Source organism: Poecilia reticulata, chromosome 21, assembly GCF_904066995.2.
Source record: "Poecilia reticulata chromosome 21, P_reticulata-male-v2, whole genome shotgun sequence".
NCBI lineage: Eukaryota > Metazoa > Chordata > Actinopteri > Cyprinodontiformes > Poeciliidae > Poecilia > Poecilia reticulata.
This window is the reverse complement of record NC_088850.1, coordinates 14,101,874-14,120,123: the sequence shown is the minus strand read 5'-3', so window position 1 is coordinate 14,120,123 and position 18,250 is coordinate 14,101,874. Positions and strand designations below refer to the sequence as shown.

Genomic DNA, 18,250 nt, shown 5'->3' with positions numbered 1-18,250 from the left:
GGTGTCCTGTTACCTCCGGACCAATGAAAGCCCTCCGAGAGTCTGCCAGTCAGTCACCAGAGCCAATCAGGTGTGCTCAGAGGCGGCTGGCGGCGACGGACGGCTGTTACTGTGGTGTGGTGTTTTTGTTTTCAGTGAGCTGTGCTATTCTTTATGATCAGCAGAGTTCCCCCGCGCAACTTCGGTGAGGGCTCCCATTCAGGCGAGATAAGATGCGACATTATCTCACAACGAGCAGTTAGGACAGCGTTTGGTAAATACAGTGCGCTGCAGAACATTTACCAGCTAAACTTTTTATTGTTTTCTATTTATAAAAAATGATTTTTCTTACAAGCTACAGCAAGAATCTTTCAAAATGTTATTTAGAGTTTTTTCTTGGGATCGATCAACGCAAAGTAGAGTTTGGTTGTAAAATAAAAGAAAAGCATGCATGGTTTAAGATTTTGTTTTTGTTTTACGTCTACACAGAGATATAAGAGCTGATCAGAAGATGAAAAAATAATAAAAGGAAGTCCTGGAGGAAAAAAATGTGAGAGACAAAAATTTTTAATTAACACAGAGGAAGAAAATGGCAACAGAGATATATTTACCTTGAAAGATTTTTGGAGCTACCGTTGCAGTAAGGGTGTCTTTGGAAAGAAATACAAAATGTATACAAATACAAAAATTCCTCTTTTTACACTTACGCACAACTTTGTGTTTTTGTATCAAATAAAATCCCATTAAAATGCGTGTAAGTTTTGTGTTTGTAACATGATGAGATTTGAAGTGGTTAGCGAGCAGCACTGTAACCTGCCAGCACCTTTTGTGACACACGAGCAGCTTCCACCCTCTACTTCCCATGAGTGGCCTGTAAATATATTTTTTTTCACCAGGCAGCAGACTCACTGACATCTGTCACCATATGAGGGTTGTGATCTGGTGTAGGGAGGGATCCCTGCAGGTGTGTTTTCTGACAGCAAGAGAGAAATAAAACAAAGGACTCCGCAGGATGGTTTGTTCAAAAAGCTGTGATATTACTCTCCACTGATGTTGTGCCTGAGAACCAAAATAAAGTTGAAATGAAGTGTGCATCACAGTGCAGCGCGTGACTCACTTTTGCATGCATAATATATTGAATACTTACTGTTTTTTTTTCTTCTTTTGCAAGATGAATGTGAGTATACTTATGCCATCTTCTCTCTGAAGTGATGTCTCTCTTTTCATCACTACTGCCCACAGCAGATAGCCATCTTAGCATTTATATTAGACCCCTCTCAATGAACATAATATTTCCTCTTCACACTCCAGTCTTCAAAATCTGTTCATCTCTTTTTTTCTTCTTCTTCTTCTTCTTCTGGCAGCATCTGGAGAGCTGTGAGGAGTTGCTGCTGTCTTTTTTTTCTTTCTTTCTCTCCCAGATGGTTGGAGATAGCAGCTTTCAGCTGCCCCTGGTCTTTGTTTCCATCAGTGACAAGCAAAGCAAGCGGGAGGCTTTTTCTCCACTAAGTGAGATATGATTGTGCCTGCACATGTGCCCACGCAGAGCAAAAGGACAGAGTCAGATTTCCACGTGGCCGTTTGCATGTCCTCCTTTTTGTTTACAGCTGCAAACCTGAGAGCAGGAGTGCATGTATGTGAGCGATTGCCTTTTTTTTTTTTTTACAACCATAAAAGCAAGGCTCTGTGATTCATTTATGATGTATGATGCCCTTTGTGTGTATCAGTGCACTTTAACTCCGACTGAGAGTGAGAGAAACACACTGGGTAGTAAATAAGATTTTTCATGGCAGCCCCACACGCATTGTGTCACGGGACCACCAGTAAATGGCTTTGGCTGCAGCTCTTCCTCTGTGCTCCTGCCACCTGTAATCTACAATGAACAGAAATTAGTTACCTTTGAGGATACTAACTTCCCTGGACACACACAAACATACACACTTTCTACTCAACTTATTCCCTTTTATTTCTACTGCAGTTTCTTTTCCGTGTCTCCTCGCACACTTAGCTAATCATATCGGGCGTAATAAGGCAGGTTGCAGACAGTGGTGGAATAACTATCGAGACAGAGTGATATTTCACAACACCAATAATTGGATACGTCTCTATTCCCTAATTACTAACTAAATCATCTACTCTACTGTGCAATGCAAATAAAACTGTCTGACACACACATGCATGCACGCTGTCAATTATTTACAGATTTACATCCTAACAGATTAACATCTCTGTCTGTCTCACATGCGACCAATAAATTGGCTAATAAACATCTAAAGATGCATGTCTGTCTTTTCTTTTGTTCTTGCAGCTGAACAGCAACCTCTCATACCAGAGAATCCCAAATCAGTCCAAAATCAGTCTGAGAGCTTCTAAAAAAGCAGGAATGTTTAGTTTGGTCCCCTTTAGCATGCTACCTTGAAACATGGTGGTGACAGCATTATGCTGTGGGGAAACTTTTTTCTGAGGCTGATCAGAGCATAAATACTGTTAGGCGCCATAAAATGAGTCAGTCAGAGCTACGGTGGAGTGATTTTTCTTGAGTATATCCATGTGATAGAATGGCCTAATCAAAGTAAAAGCCTGAATATGTTGCATGAGTTCAAATTGAAATTTTTTATCCATTCTAACCGAGTCTGAGTACATCTTTAGAGAACAGTGTGCAATGGCTTCGGTCTCAAGGTGTGTACAATTTTATGATAAGCATTAAACAGTATTCATTTTCCTACCACTTCAGATTGTGTTGTTCCGTCACATTAATCGCAATAAAATTTTTTTTAAAAAAGTTGGTTTGTGGTTCTAACGAGGCAGAATGTAAAAAAGTTCATGAAAAGAACAGTGAATAGGCACAGTATGGGTGTGTACTTTGAGAGAATATAGCACAGTGCATAGTTATAAATCCTTGGGGCACAAGACCATGTATTTTCTTTGCTTTGGTGCAAAATAGAGCACTGAAGACAGATTTTCTGCTCTTTGTGTGTACCTGTTTTGTGTTTGAGCTCCCTGCACTGAAGAACACATGGAATGCAAATCTCTGAGAGCTGCATAATCTCATTGTTGTAAAAATGTTTTATGCAAGTGGAAATTTTAGGTTATTATCATAAGAAAAATACCCAGTTTCCTCTGGGTTTCCCCTCTATAGAAACCCCATACTTAACACGAAATTCCACTGTAAGCTCTTTTTTTTTTTTGTGATACTCTATTGATTCCTGCGGGAAAAAATAATCCTCCTGCTTGTATCTTTTGTGCGGAGGTCAAAGAGCAGGGTCGGCCGCCGAGCAGTGTCAGACAGAAATATTACTGCACTTGGCCATAGTGATTTCAGAGCTGTTGGAGACGATTGCTTGGTGTATAGAGTGGCTCTGTGATCTATTTGGTGAGGATCCAAACATAACAGTCAGCAGAACAGCCTGGCTGTGAGCCTGCAAAACAATACAGCGGCATCAAATATTGCTATGCGTTTTTCCTCTGTGACATGGACTATTATGTAAATGCTAGAGGACCAGAGTAACATTTTGGATGAGGGTTCCTGTATGTTATGTTTTTGCCCTGTGGATCCGCATGTAATAATTCAGCAAACAGAGTTCTACTTGTTGAAACGTGAATTGGAGTTGTAATGAAATTATTAGTTTTCACGCTGATTACAAACAAAATCTGAACCGAAGCCTCACGGAATTTATGCTCTTTGGTAAACATTAGACGTCAGGATGCCATGTAAAAATCCCACCATATAATTCATGACCACGAGTGTGTGAGTGAGGGCTTTGTAGATGCAAAAGCCATATAGATGGGGGATTAATAAATTACTAGCAAGAGACTTCAAGTAAGTCTGACTCTGTTTTGAATCGATCGGCTTCCGTCCTGCTGCAAGAGATTACAACCCCAATTCCGGTGAAGTTGGGAAATTGTGAAAAACATAAACAGGATACAATAATTTGCTAATTCTTTCCAATCTATAGTCAGTCAAATTCACTACAAAGCCAAGATATTTCTTTAAACTGTATACTTTTTTTTTTAGTTGCAAATATTCACTTATTTGAATTTTGATGCTTCCGACACGTTCCAAAATAAATTGGGACATAGGCATGTTTAACAATGTGTTACATCATCTTTCCTTTGAATAACAGTCGACATGCATTTGGAAACTCTAATTGTTGAAGCTTTGCAGGTGGTATTCTTTCCCATCCTTGCTTGACGCACAACTTCAGTTGCTTGACAGTCCGGGGTCTTCGTTGCCGTAATTTGTGCTTCATAATGGGGCGCCACTCTCCGTGCCGTAAACTGTGCATCAAACCTTAGTGAAAGGGCTACAGGGTTCAAAGCCATTAAATAAAGGTTTGGTGTGAGCCTGATCACTGTGCATGATAACATAAATATTCATACTGTTGCATCAGAAAACTATTTGAGTTGGATGTGATTACATTTCCAGATCCTCGTTCAGATGTCTGAGGCTACACAGTACTGATTACTTTAAAGTGTGAAGTTCTTTTTATCAAGAATTTAGACTCTGATTTAGCTACTAGAACATCTGAATAGGAAGTATTACGGCACTGAGGTTAAACTCAGACCTTGATATTCATGTGAGAACAGAAACAAACACAGAGGGGAACCAGCAGCTGATGTGCAGACACCATTATGCGTTTAACAACATAAACAGTGAAAACAAAGCTGTTAAACAGTGCCAAGCAGAAGCTATCATTTATTTCTAATTTATTTCACCATTGCGTAAACATAGGTAGATTCATTCACATGCATCCACATGAATTTGTGGAAATTCAGTCTGCTTGTCCATTTTACACGCAGGCTTGCATCTTTTAACAGAGCACATCATCTGTTTGTTAGTCTTAGGGTCTTTTTTTCTTATTTTTTTTAATAGCCATCTTAATTTCCCAACAACATGATTTAGGATTTCCTTTTTGTTTTGGTTATTCTTTGTGTCAGCTCCTTTCATTTTGAGTTTCATAAAAACGTTGAACACGGGCCCAAATTACAGCATAAACAACCAGATCAATACAATTCTTGATGGAAATCAATCGAGCCTCCCCAGCATATGAATTGTGCTATAAACAGAAAATGCTTGGCATCGTGTCCAAGCATCTGTTTTTCCCAAGCATGAGAATGAGGGACATTTGGAAATGCTGTGTCTCACTGCGAGTTAAAATTGCCAAAGGGGGAGGGAGGGAAGAGGGGGGCGGGGGGTGGTCCTGGGTTTGGAGATGGTAAAAAACTTGTCACCATAAATTTGATGTTTTGGATCATAACAGCTTTAGCAGACACTTGCAGTAACACGTTTCCATTCAAGTCTTTTTACTGGCCTGGTTTACATCCAACCTGCCACATATGGCATCAATCTGTCCCTCGTGAGTCTGCAGGGGGAAGACATTTGGAATAGTTTGGTTGCGAAACAATTCTGTAGCCAGTCTGAAGAATTGAATTGGCAAAAAAGTGTTTTGTGTAAGATTGGCTCCAGAAATCTCCCTCCATGTTTCTCCAAACAGAACCAATACTCTTGCCATGATTTATTGCTTCCTTTGTCTTATGCTGGCTGTTTTTGAACGATGATTACCGCACAATATATGTCTGGGATTCCTGTGTTTTTCATCACGAATTTGATAGTACGTTTGAATTTCTTGTGCTTATTCCAGAATTAGAGATTTTCCCCAATTTTTAACAACGGTGTTATGTTTACACGACTTGTCTTGATTTTTCCTGATACCTCTTGAGTCTGATGTCTGTTGAAGTTCGTCTATGTCTGAGTCCTGTGTTTTGCTTCAGCTTTGTGGCTCTCTGAAAGGCAGTGTCTTCAATCAGGTCTTATCAGCCCTCCTCAGACTGTGGGTTGTGACTCATTCAGAAAACCGTCATTTGACACATGTGAAGCCCATCGACGTGGCCCTGAATGCTAAGCTTCACTGATTCAACTCTTCTCCACTTCTTTTTCTAAAAAAAAACAAACAAAAAAACAGAGTTGTTCCATTTGAGAAACTCTGCATGCATAAAGGTAGAAATGCTGCATCATGTCTTTTTGTAGTAAAGCCAGTAACACTATCATCACATTTACTGCAATCACAAAATAAGAAAACGACTGTCGATAAAAGCCGATTAAAACGACAAATCTAAAAACTGAACTCGAATATCTTTCTCACAAAAGTTTAAAAATGTGCAATTTCCTTACCTGTGTTCTAATACATTCATTCATTAATAGATTTACCAATTTCATCCAGCATACACAAATTCCCTCTGAAGAGATTCATCTTAAATCGATATTCAACAACAACAACAGACACCTGGCTCTCAGAGTGATGAATTTAATGCGTACATATCGCAGGAGGTATCGATGTGAAGTGTTTTGGCATTTTGCCCTCATGAGCTGAAGTGAATGTAACTAACCTTCTCCTTCGCCCCTTCTCCTCCCCCCCCCCGTGTCTGTGCCTCGTCCGGTCCATTGGTATGCTGGGTGATGTTGGCTGATGTTTGCAGGAGAGGGATAAAGCAGTAATCAGTGCCAATGAAGCAGCTCTTGTCCCGTAGCACAAATGTGCCAACATCAGCAACACCAGTCGGCCATGCGTAGCCGCATGTGTGTGTGCGTGTGTGCGTGTGTGCGTGTGCGTGTGTGTGTGTGAATGTCTGTGCTTTTCATTGCTGCGAGAAGGGGAGTAGCACCAGGAGAGCCAAACAGAGGTCATTTTTTCTGAATACATTTTTTTTTTTATGACTTCTTTTGCTCTTGTACTCTGTACACGCTGTGAAATACATTTGCAACCCTTGAAAAGCAACAGTTACTTTTCTGTGGTTCTGTCTCTGCCCAGGCTATTATTTGAAGAGACATGTACTCTTACCACTCAAACATAAATTTCACATGTGTACAACTTGAACACACTGGCTTAAAATCCAAGGTCCTGATGCAACGGCTGTGAAATGTTTTCCAGTAAAAAAAAAAAAAAAAAAAAAAAAAACATTGAATGAACCACTTCTATTTCAACAATCAAAAGGGAAAGTATTTAATTAACGATTTAGTACAAAAAGCATAGCCAAAATACTAGAACTGCATGAATTTAAAATGTGGTCATATCACATCTGGGATATAAATTAGAAGATGAAAGATGAACCTTGAACTTAGAGAGCCAAATCGCTGGTGAGCCCTACGCCGCACCATCAAAAGGCCTAGCAGAGCAGCTAATTGCTTTGAGAATGACAGGGAGCGGCTTCCAGCTGGCAGCTCCTGCATGCGGTAGTGTGTGTGTGTAAGCAAACCTCACCCTGGTAAGTAAAGGTTAAAACAATTAACGCATTGAGAACAATGGCCTTAGCCATGATTATCCTCCTTCGCTGTTTTAACCAGTGCATGTTTGCCTGTTTTCTCAGAACAGCAGTACACATTTTGTTTTACTTCTGCTGTCTCTGTAAATACAGTTATAGGATTATTTCTATAATTCACAATTTATGCCATCTTAATAAAGGCGTTTCACAAGACAGACATGTCCAATTCTTGTTACTTTATGTAGAAATCCAAGTTTCAATTGAATCAATCCCATATATTTAATACAATAATTTTGTGAGTTTCAAACTCACCTGTTTAAAATTTAATCTGCCCATCATAAATATTATTTAGGTTTCTCATTCAGTGTCGGATAATTTGATTATTCCCACAAACTTGTTTTACTGCGTGGCTATTTTCCCTTTTTACGTAAGATGGTTCATTTTCACCTACCCGCCTCTTGCATCTTCCCTGCAGTTAGGTTTTTGCTTTTCACCATTTTGTGACAAATCCTAATGCCTGAAATATCTCAATCAATGAGTTTGTCTAGTTAATAGACAGGTAAAACATTAAATCTCTTCATTACGATATTTGCATCTTTACGACCTTGTGTTTCTCATTCGATTTGAGACCTTTTCGCCCCTAGCTCTTGTAATTAAAGATGGCTTCCTTATAGAAGTAAGAAAAGCTCATTTTAGCTTTACAGTTTGATCTCAACAGCTTCCACTTGCTCAATCTTTGAGAAAAGAAAAACAAACTCCGAGTTTGCTTTTAATTGTCAGAAGATTTGCTGAAGCTTTATGCATTTTAAATGTTGAAGAAAAAAATGTATTTATGATAGAACCAGTTTAAGTTATCAGGTAGAGAAGAATGCTTAAAAATAAATACGGAGTGTAAGTTTTACATCAGAGATGAGCATACCAGATTCTTCCTGCCCAGTTTTTGTTCCTCCACATTTAGAATGTAAAGCTCAGAGAGAGAGATTTAGAAAACACTATTTTCTGTTATTAACAGCGTGTACTATCTATTCTTGCTGTAAATACGCTGTCATCATTTAGAAACAAGGACACCGGGGTGTGAAAAACCTTATCTTTTCTCAGGCTAACTTAATTTATTTGAGTGCTGTTTGTTCTCGTGTTCGGATTCTGCATCTCCTGTACAAGGCTGCTTATTTCCCACAGGGAGACATTTTTGTGGCCAGCAGTTCTCCGCAGGAGATGCAACCTTTTTTTTTTTTTTCCAGAAATGTACCAGCAGTGGTGATAAGATAGATGACTGATGTCACCCGATACCAATTCTCTCTTGACGTACTTTCCCAAATTTCTGTATTTTGAAGGCTGTGCTGCTTGTCACACATCTCAAGACTAATGCTACCACACCTTCAAAAGAGCTCCTTTGGTTTTAAACTGTCACTTTGTTTTCTGCTGATTGCTTTACTGCCGGATTCAGCCATTCACGTTGCTACAAGCTCGCAACAAAAGTTTTCACCTTGCTGGATCTGGCCTTGAAAATGTTTAATTTCTTTGCAGAATGCGCAGAAGCCTCCATGTGTCATCTCTTCCATCTGAGTATGACTGGATATAGCAGTGCTTTCCAGAGATGGGGTAGATTCAACATTTGACTACCTCCTATGTGTTCTGGACTTGGTATTCTAACCTTCTGTCAAATAGCCTTGCCGAACTTTGCCTCCTACAGTTGCTGCCTTGACCTGATTGTCATGTAGGGGTGTGCAAACACGATGAGTGAAAAGAAGGACAAAGACGAACACACAGCGTGTTAGAGGTTTAAATCGTGGTATTATAATCTGTCAAAGGTAATTTCCCAGCATCCCTGGAGAACATGCACACATATAGCCATATCCTGAGCTCGTATCTTTGAGCTTTGACACAGCAGCACTCGGTGATAAATTAAACGTAGGCCAATGTTGGGGAATTACCTGTATAACACTGTGGCAAAGTTAAGATAGGTTACGATTCAATCTCACACCCACAGCCCCCATATCGGCCCAGTAATATGTCACGAGGCACACACTAATGAAATTCCAGTTTCACAGCTAATGAGGCGGTAAATTTAGGAGCCAAACCTGTGTTGGCTCAAGGTTTCTCCAGTCTTTATGTGTTTCTGCACGCTTTTATATTTTGTATTTAGTGCTCAGTTTGCGCTCCAAGAAAAAAAGACGATACACCATCTGCTTTTTGTTGCAAAACAGAAACAAAAACTCAAAAGTGAGCTTTCTTTTTAAGTCTTAATTGTGATTTGCTAACACGTAGAGCTTTACTGATAAACATATATAATGCAAATAAGACACAGTGAAACTCGTGCAGCGAATCCTGAAAGTGTACATGTCCGTGCTTAAAACCAAGACTTTTGTGAGCTAAAGTATTGATACCATAAAACATAATTTCAAACTTTTTCCACTAATGATGCAACATTCATTTTGATCAACACAATTTTTTTGAAATTAAATGTACTGAAATATACCTTGATTACAAACTAAATTTAAGTTTACTTTTATGTATTTTTCAGTTAAAAGAACGAAAGAATAACTTGTCAGAATTTTGCTTCGTTTATTAAAAGAAGAGGTATTACGTCTTTTCCAGGCTCATAGTTCCCTTTTATAGCACAATCGAGTAAGTTGCCTTCAGTTGTTGTAAAATTAGAAACTAGTAGGGTGTTGTCAAACATGTGGAAACATCTGAGTGTCATAAAATGCAACAGAATCATCAGAATGGTACAATAGCACACATATGGTTTTATTATGCCTTCAATATGCAACTTAGGTCAAAATATCCCATTTATCTCCATGATTATGTAGTGGTATAGAAATGCACCTAATTCCACACAGGTGGTTGTCAGGTGAGGAGTTCCGGTTGTTAAGGTGGGCGTGGTATATAAGGAGCTGCGGCGTTCATTCAGGGTGTGTCGTCTTTGCTCTTCCGCTGTGTGGCTTGCATCCTGTGGACTCTGGCAGCGAAAAGTAACAATCTCTGGCTGGCTGGTGCGTGCTACACTAAGATCCTGGTGGTAAAAGCGCCACTGCGCTGCGCTCCTTCTCTTCCTCCTTCTGCGAGTGTGTGTGTGCGTGTTTGGATCGGCAGGTCCCCCCACAGTTGGACCATTGCTGCTCTGTTCTGCTCGGATCTACTCTGCTTTGCTCTGTTCTGCTCGGATCTACTCTGCTTTGCTCTGTTCTGCTCGGATCTACTCTGCTTTGCTCTGTCTGCGTTCGTTTCCCGGATCTGTCAGTCGGCGTTCGTTTTCCCGGACTTCCATCTCAGTCGTTTTTAAAGTTGGACTGCGGCGGTATTATCCGCCTCCATCGAAGCGGTGTTTGGGGTGTGGCATCGGCGCACCCCTTTCACCTCCCGCTGTGGCATGACAAGCGGGCCACGCATGGTCCTGATGTTTTAACTTGCATTGGCTATTGTTAATTTCTATTACTTTACTTATTTTGCTTACGGCCCTTTTTGTCTTTTATTTAGTTGGGCTGATATTGTTTTTTTCTAATTAGGTTTAAGATTGTTATCTTGGTTAACTGTTTTTCTTTTGTTGTTTTGCAGTTGCTGAGGTCCGGTGGTGGTGTTGGTGTGGTGACGGTGTCTTCCTCTTCTGCGTGCTGTGATTCTTGAGTTTGGGTTGTCTCACTGCGTCTGGTGTGTCAAAGGGTTTTTTTGTTTGTTTGCTGTGTTTGGTGGATTCCGTCCCTATAGCGCCCCCTCTGGCCGGTAACTTCAGCTACTGCACTTACTTTGATTTTCTTTGTTTTCCTTTGTGTCCCATTCTTAAAAAAGAAACTGGTTTTAAAAAGAGCTTAATAAATGGTTGTTTTATAAATTTGAAACTGTCTCAGATGTGCTAAATTCATGCATAACTGAACCTGTGTGCCTTAAACTAAAAGAAATATTCTCTGGGTGAAATTCCCAGGGTGGCGTTGTTGTGCAACCTATTAAAACTAAAAGTTCACCAAATCTGAGTTTCCGTCTAGTATCGCCACATTTTTGGCGTCGTTGGCAGGATTATGCTTTTTATGAACATCTGAGACAAGCATTTGTTTTTCAATATTTGTTTTGTTTGTTGTTTTTTTTTCCCCCCCTCCTATTTGTGCAGATTGGCCGATCCAGAGACAGAGCAGCAGTGGTTCCATGTAGAGCTTCAAAGTGGTGGCTGAGGTGTTAATAGTTTAACCATAGATTTTTTTTTTTTTATTTTTGCACTGCAGTAATCGGAAGCAGCATAAGCTTGTGACAATGGAAGAAGAAATTCAGGAACTCAAAAAGCTGGTAGCAAGCTTAAGAGCTGACAATGAGCAGTTGCGACAAGGGCAGGCTAGCTTAAGTGCTCAGCCGTCCACTTCTTCAGCATTGCCTAATGCCCCTCCTACGCATAGTCTCCCTGTAGCAGAGAGACTGATTTTTGTGCCTAGAGATAGGAAATGCCCCATCTTTAGAGGAAGGACAGGCATAGGATTGAGTGAGTGGATGGAGGAAGCGAAGGTGTGTATGAGAGCGCGACATCTATCTGTGGCTGACCAAGCGTTTTTCCTGTTTGATCACTTGGATGGAGAGGCTAGGAATGAAATAAAGTATCGCTCTAGTGCAGAGAGAGAGGACCCTGCTAGGATATTTGAAATCTTACAGGAATTGTATGGTTGCTCAGAGTCATATGTTGCTCTGCAAGAGGCCTTCTTTTCCAGAAGACAACAAGAGGGAGAGAGTCTTCAGGAGTTCTCCCTCGCATTAATGGGTCTTATGGAGAAGGTAAAGCAACGCGCACCTGCTGGTATGTTGAATTCTGAGACGCTGCTAAGAGATCAGTTTGTTGAGCAGGTGTTGGACGGTTCTCTGCGTCGTGAGCTGAAGCAGCTCGTACGCGTGAGGCCAGACAGCACTTTGCTTGATGTCAGGACTGCAGCGATCCAGTGGGAACGCGAAGGGGTACCTCATCCTGTGAGAAGCCGCAGTCAGTCGGTTCCTTCAGTTTATGGTGTCCAGTATGGGGTTCATGGCGGTTCTCAGATGGCTTCTTTGACATCAGCAACGGAAATGAGTCAGATAAGAGAAATGCTAAAGCATCAGCAAGAGCAGCTCCAGCAGCTTAGTGAGAGCATTTCTCAGTTGCAGAATTTCCGTCGTCCTAACCGTCCACCCTTTGTTGGTCCAGTTATCTGTAGGCGGTGTAATCAGCCTGGTCATTTTGCACGAGAGTGTGACGGGGTGCGTGCCCCTCGTCGAACCCAAGTTCAGTCAGATTCAGCTACTCGGTCCCATTCTGCTTCAGCGGCGGAAAACTAGTTCCCACCGAACTGCAGAGCCACAGTTTGGGTGGGGATGCTACTGGCTCACAAGCCGTTATTGGAAGCTTGGGTGCTTCTAAATTGATTTCAGCTTGTCCTCATGCAGATGTAGTCATGGGTGGTGTAACAGTCACATGTTTGGTGGATACTGGTTCAATGGTGTCCACTGTCTCTGAGTTTTTTTCGTCAGCATATGGAGTCCTGGGGTTGGGAGCGTCTCCATTCGTGTCATTGGTTGGAGCTTAGAGCTGCAAATGGTCTTAGGATTCCTTATGTTGGCTATTTAGAACTTGATGTACAACTCTGTGGCAAATTGATTCCCAACTGTGGTGTTTTAGTTGTGCAGGACCCTTGTGGTGAGTTCCCAGCTAAAGTCCCAGGTGTTTTGGGGATGAATGTGATCAGGAAGTGTTATCAGGAACTGTTTGGGCTGCATGGTGTGGCTTGGTCTTCTGTGTCTGGTGTCTCTGAGGCACCCCAGGCAGTTATGCAGGCACTGCAGCAGTGTCAATCTGCCTACTTGCAAGAGCCTCGTAGTCCTGGAAGGGCTAAGGTCAGGGGTAGAAAGGGCTGTCGGATCCCTGGTGGAGTCATGAAAATTGTGGCTGCCACATGTTCTGATGGGTACTCGAGCTCTACCGCTCTGTTTGAACCTTTAGAGTCCGGATTGCCTTCTGGTTTGCTTGCTTCCCTGCTTTGGTTCCTGTAATCAGGGGTACAGCTTATGTGCCCATTATTAATGTTGGTTTGACTGAAGTGGTGTTATACCCCCGCACTGTTGTTGGCACACTGAATGTTGTTAATGTGGTGAGTCTCCCTGCAGGAATTACTGAAGTTCCAGCAAAAGTAGCCACGCTGGGGTGCCAGACGGCTTCAGTTAGTGTGCAACAGCAGGTGAAGGACTTGAATTTGTCTTCACTGCCTGTGGAAGAACAAGGTCAGGTGAGATCATTGCTCCATCAGTACATGACAGTTTTCTCATCTCATGATGGTGACCTGGGCTGTACTAGTGTGATAGCTCACGAAATTCCTTTGGTTGACGATGTCCCAGTTAAACAACGCTATAGGCGTATTCCCCCTTCTGATTATGAGGTGGTGAAGGACCATATCAACCAATTACTAGCTTCACAGATCATTAGAGAGAGTAGCAGCCCATATGCTTCTCCCATAGTTTTGGTGAGAAAGAAAGATGGAAGTATTCGGATGTGTGTTGACTATAGGCAGTTGAATAGCAAGACCCGAAAGATTCTTTTCCTCTTCCACGAATAGAAGAGTCGTTGGATGCTTTGTCTGGTGCATGTTGGTTTTCCACCCTTGATCTGGCTAGCGGGTATAATCAGGTTCCAGTTGTGGAGGCAGATCGTTCAAAAACTGCCTTTTGTACCCCCTTTGGGCTGTTTGAATGGAACCGGATGCCTTTTGGGCTCTGTAATGCGCCTAGCACATTCCAGCGGTTAATGCAGCGGATTTTTGGGGATCAACAGTGCCAATCTGTCCTGTTATATCTTGATGACATTGTTGTTTTCTCTTCAAGTGTGGATCAACATCTGGAACGCTTGAAGGTGGTGCTGGATCGACTTTTACAACAGGGGCTTAAAGCAAAGCTCAGTAAATGTTCCTTCTTTCAAAAGAGGTACGTTATTTAGGACATGTGATCTCTGGTGAAGGGGTTGCTACAGATCCTAGTAAAGTTGAAGTTGTAGCCAACTGGCCAACTCCCTCTAAAGTTTCAGAACTTCGGTCGTTCCTTGGCTTTGCCAGTTATTACCGTCGTTTTGTGGAAGGTTTTGCAAAACTGGCAGCTCCTTTGCATAGAGCTGTGGCTCAGTGTACTGGTGCCAAAGCTGGTAAGAAATCAGATTGTGGACTTGCTGCATGTTGGACTGATGAGTGTCAAAAGAGCTTTGAAATCCTGAAGGCTAAGTTGATAACAACACCAGTGTTGGCCTATGCAGATTTCACTCAGCCATTTATCTTGGAGGTTGATGCCAGCCATGGTGGCTTGGGAGCAGTTCTCTCTCAGATGCAAGGAAGCAAGGTGAGACCGATTGCTTATGCCAGTCGAGGTTTGAGACCCACAGAGCGAAACATGGTAAATTACAGCTCCATGAAGCTTGAGTTTCTGGCCCTTAAGTGGGCCATGACTGACAAGTTTAGGGAGTATCTGTTGGGGAACAGATGTATTGTCTACACCGATAACAACCCTCTCAGCCATCTGTCCACCGCTAAATTGGCTGCCACTGAACAGAGGTGGGCTGCTCAGCTAGCATCTTTTGATTTTGAGATAAAGTACCGGTCAGGTCGGAGTAACTCCAATGCTGATGCACTTTCTCGCCAGCACCCACCTGATCCACCAGATGTGAAAGTCATGCTTCCAGGTACAGCTATGCCTAGAGCATTGCAGGAAGCTTTGGGGATTGAAAAGGTTGAGGCAACCCAAGCAGTTGTTGCAGTTTGCCACAGCATACTACAGCTGAACTTTGTGCTTTGCAGCAGGCAGATCCTGTTTTACAAGACATGTTGGTGTTCTGGAAGAGGGGACAGCATCCCAGTCGAGAGGAGCGGGCCCAGTTGTCTTCATCCACGTTGGTTTTGCTTCGACAGTGGGACCGGTTTGTCGAGAGAAATGGAGTTCTCTATCGAAGGGTATTTAGATCTGACGGGGTGATGTTGTGTTCCAGTTGGTGCTACCAAGTGTGCTAATTAAAGATGTTCTGACCCAAGTCCATGAAGAACATGGTCACCAGGGAGTGGAGCGAACTTTGGCGCTCTTGCGGTCCCGGTGTTACTGGCCTCATATGGCCTCTGAAGTGGCCCAATGGTGCCAGGCTTGTGAGAGGTGCCAGGTGGCAAAGGATGTCCACCCTAAAGCTCATGGCTACATGGGACATTTACTAGCGTCACGTCCTAATGAAATTTTGGCTATTGATTATACCACCTTAGAGCCCACTCAGAATGGCTTAGAAAATGTCTTGGTCTTGACGGATGTTTTCAGTAAATATACTGTTGCTGTCCCCACACGGGATCAGCGAGCAGCCACTGTGGCTAAGGTTTTGGTGTCTGAATGGTTTTATAAGTTCGGTGTTCCAGCTCGGTTGCACTCCGACCAGGGTCGTAACTTTGAGAGCTCACTTATCCAGCAGCTGTGTAGCTTGTATGGTATTATAAAATCACGCACCACTCCATACCACCCAGAAGGAAATGGCCAATGTGAGCGTTTTAATAGGACACTGCACAATCTGCTAAGGACGCTGCCTGCATCTCGGAAAAGAGATTGGCATGCCTGTTTGCCCCAGGTTCTTTATTGTTACAACACAACTCCTCACCAATCTACTGGAGAGTCTCCTTTCCTTTTGATGTTTGGTCAGGAACCTAGACTGCCCCTAGATTTCCTGTTGGGTAGAGTTGAGAGTCCAGTTGGTGGTTCTGTCCATGAGTGGGTTCAAGAGCATCAGGCTCGTTTGCAGGTAGCCTTTGATGGGGCTAGAGAGCACCTGAAACATGCTGCAGATCGCCGAAGGCATGCCCATGACACTCATGTGAAACATCTGCCACTAAAGGAAGGTCAATTTGTGTTTTTGCGTGACTTTACTGCTAGGGGGCCTCATAAGACCAGGGACCGATGGAGCTCGGTTAAGTATAAAGTGTTGAGGGCACCAAAGGAGGATGGCTCTGTTTACACCATTGCACCTATGAATGACCAGAGTAAAGTAAGACAGGTGCACCGGACCATGCTAAAGCCTGTGGTTGGTGTTGTTCCTCCTGATCACGCTCCTCCTCACAACTTGCCTCCTGTAGAAAAGGGACTGTCTGAGGACAATGGCCCATTTGATTATGATCTGTTTGTGTGTGAACGACCCCTGGTGGTTGCTTCTGACTTACCTTCTGGTAGATCACAGCCTCCAACTGCATCCCGGGAACCGGGGTCACCATGTGAGCCAGTTGTATCCGCTGAACCCTCTACATCTGGGACTGTTCCAACTGTCAGCTGTTTTGATCCAGTGGCCCTACGTCGCTCCAAACGTACAACTGCTGGACAACATTCTAATGTGTACCATCTTCCACGGCCAGCAGGAGACGATCTTCCTGGAGGTTCTGCTGCATCCCTGTCAACTGTATCAGCGATGTTTAGACCTTGGAACTAATGGTATTGGTTTGAATTGGTCATCGTCGGGTCGACGATGCAAGAAGGGGGGGTAGAATGTAGTGGTATAGAAATGCACCTAATTCCACACAGGTGGTTGTCAGGTGAGGAGTTCCGGTTGTTAAGGTGGGCGTGGTATATAAGGAGCTGCGGCGTTCATTCAGGGTGTGTCGTCTTTGCTCTTCCGCTGTGTGGCTTGCATCCTGTGGACTCTGGCAGCGAAAAGTAACAATCTCTGGCTGGCTGGTGCGTGCTACACTAAGATCCTGGTGGTAAAAGCGCCACTGCGCTGCGCTCCTTCTCTTCCTCCTTCTGCGAGTGTGTGTGTGCGTGTTTGGATCGGCAGGTCCCCCCACAGTTGGACCATTGCTGCTCTGTTCTGCTCGGATCTACTCTGCTTTGCTCTGTTCTGCTCGGATCTACTCTGCTTTGCTCTGTTCTGCTCGGATCTACTCTGCTTTGCTCTGTCTGCGTTCGTTTCCCGGATCTGTCAGTCGGCGTTCGTTTTCCCGGACTTCCATCTCAGTCGTTTTTAAAGTTGGACTGCGGCGGTATTATCCGCCTCCATCGAAGCGGTGTTTGGCGTGTGGCATTGGCGCACCCCTTTCACCTCCCGCTGTGGCATGACAAGCGGGCCACGCATGGTCCTGATGTTTTAACTTGCATTGGCTATTGTTAATTTCTATTACTTATTTTGCTTACGGCCCTTTTTGTCTTTTATTTAGTTGGGCTGATATTGTTTTTTTTCTAATTAGGTTTAAGATTGTTATCTTGGTTAACTGTTTTTCTTTTGTTGTTTTGCAGTTGCTGAGGTCCGGTGGTGGTGTTGGTGTGGTGACGGTGTCTTCCTCTTCTGCGTGCTGTGATTCTTGAGTTTGGGTTGTCTCACTGCGTCTGGTGTGTCAAAGGGTTTTTTTGTTTGTTTGCTGTGTTTGGTGGATTCCGTCCCTATAGCGCCCCCTCTGGCCGGTAACTTCAGCTACTGCACTTACTTTGATTTTCTTTGTTTTCCTTTGTGTCCCATTCTTAAAAAAGAAACTGGTTTTAAAAAGAGCTTAATAAATGGTTGTTTTATAAATTTGAAACTGTCTCAGATGTGCTAAATTCATGCATAACTGAACCTGTGTGCCTTAAACTAAAAGAAATATTCTCTGGGTGAAATTCCCAGGGTGGCGTTGTTGTGCAACCTATTAAAACTAAAAGTTCACCAAATCTGAGTTTCCGTCTAGTATCGCCACAATTACATGTTTTTAAAAAAATGACATTATCTGGGTTAAACAAGGAGAAAATTCTTTGTTGTCTGATTACAAGTGAAATATCAATTTTGTATCAATATATTCCGTGGTAAATGTTTTTATTTTTCAGCTGTCTTGATAAATTAAGCCAAGGGAGTGCAGTGTGAAGTGAATTTTCTTCCCGAGCTTTGCGCACATGCACAGGGAAGATCAGGGGTTCAGAAAAGCTTCAAATTTGTTTAACTCTGACCCGAGCTGCTTTGACCTCTGTGGGTCGAATTGACCTTTGATACTGGCAGACTGAATAGAAGATAAAACGGATTAAGGTTAGGTTACTTGAA

The 18,250-nt window shown here is 42.7% G+C and overlaps 1 long non-coding RNA gene across 1 annotated transcript; it reads left to right on the top strand.

Moving 5' to 3' along the window:
* The first annotated feature begins 10,051 nt into the window (after positions 1-10,051).
* Positions 10,052-17,919, top strand: LOC145549742 (uncharacterized). The gene is made up of 3 exons (XR_014085583.1): positions 10,052-10,962; positions 11,345-11,397; positions 17,479-17,919. It is a non-coding gene; the product is annotated as an uncharacterized LOC145549742 (long non-coding RNA).
* Positions 17,920-18,250: the final 331 nt, after the last annotated feature.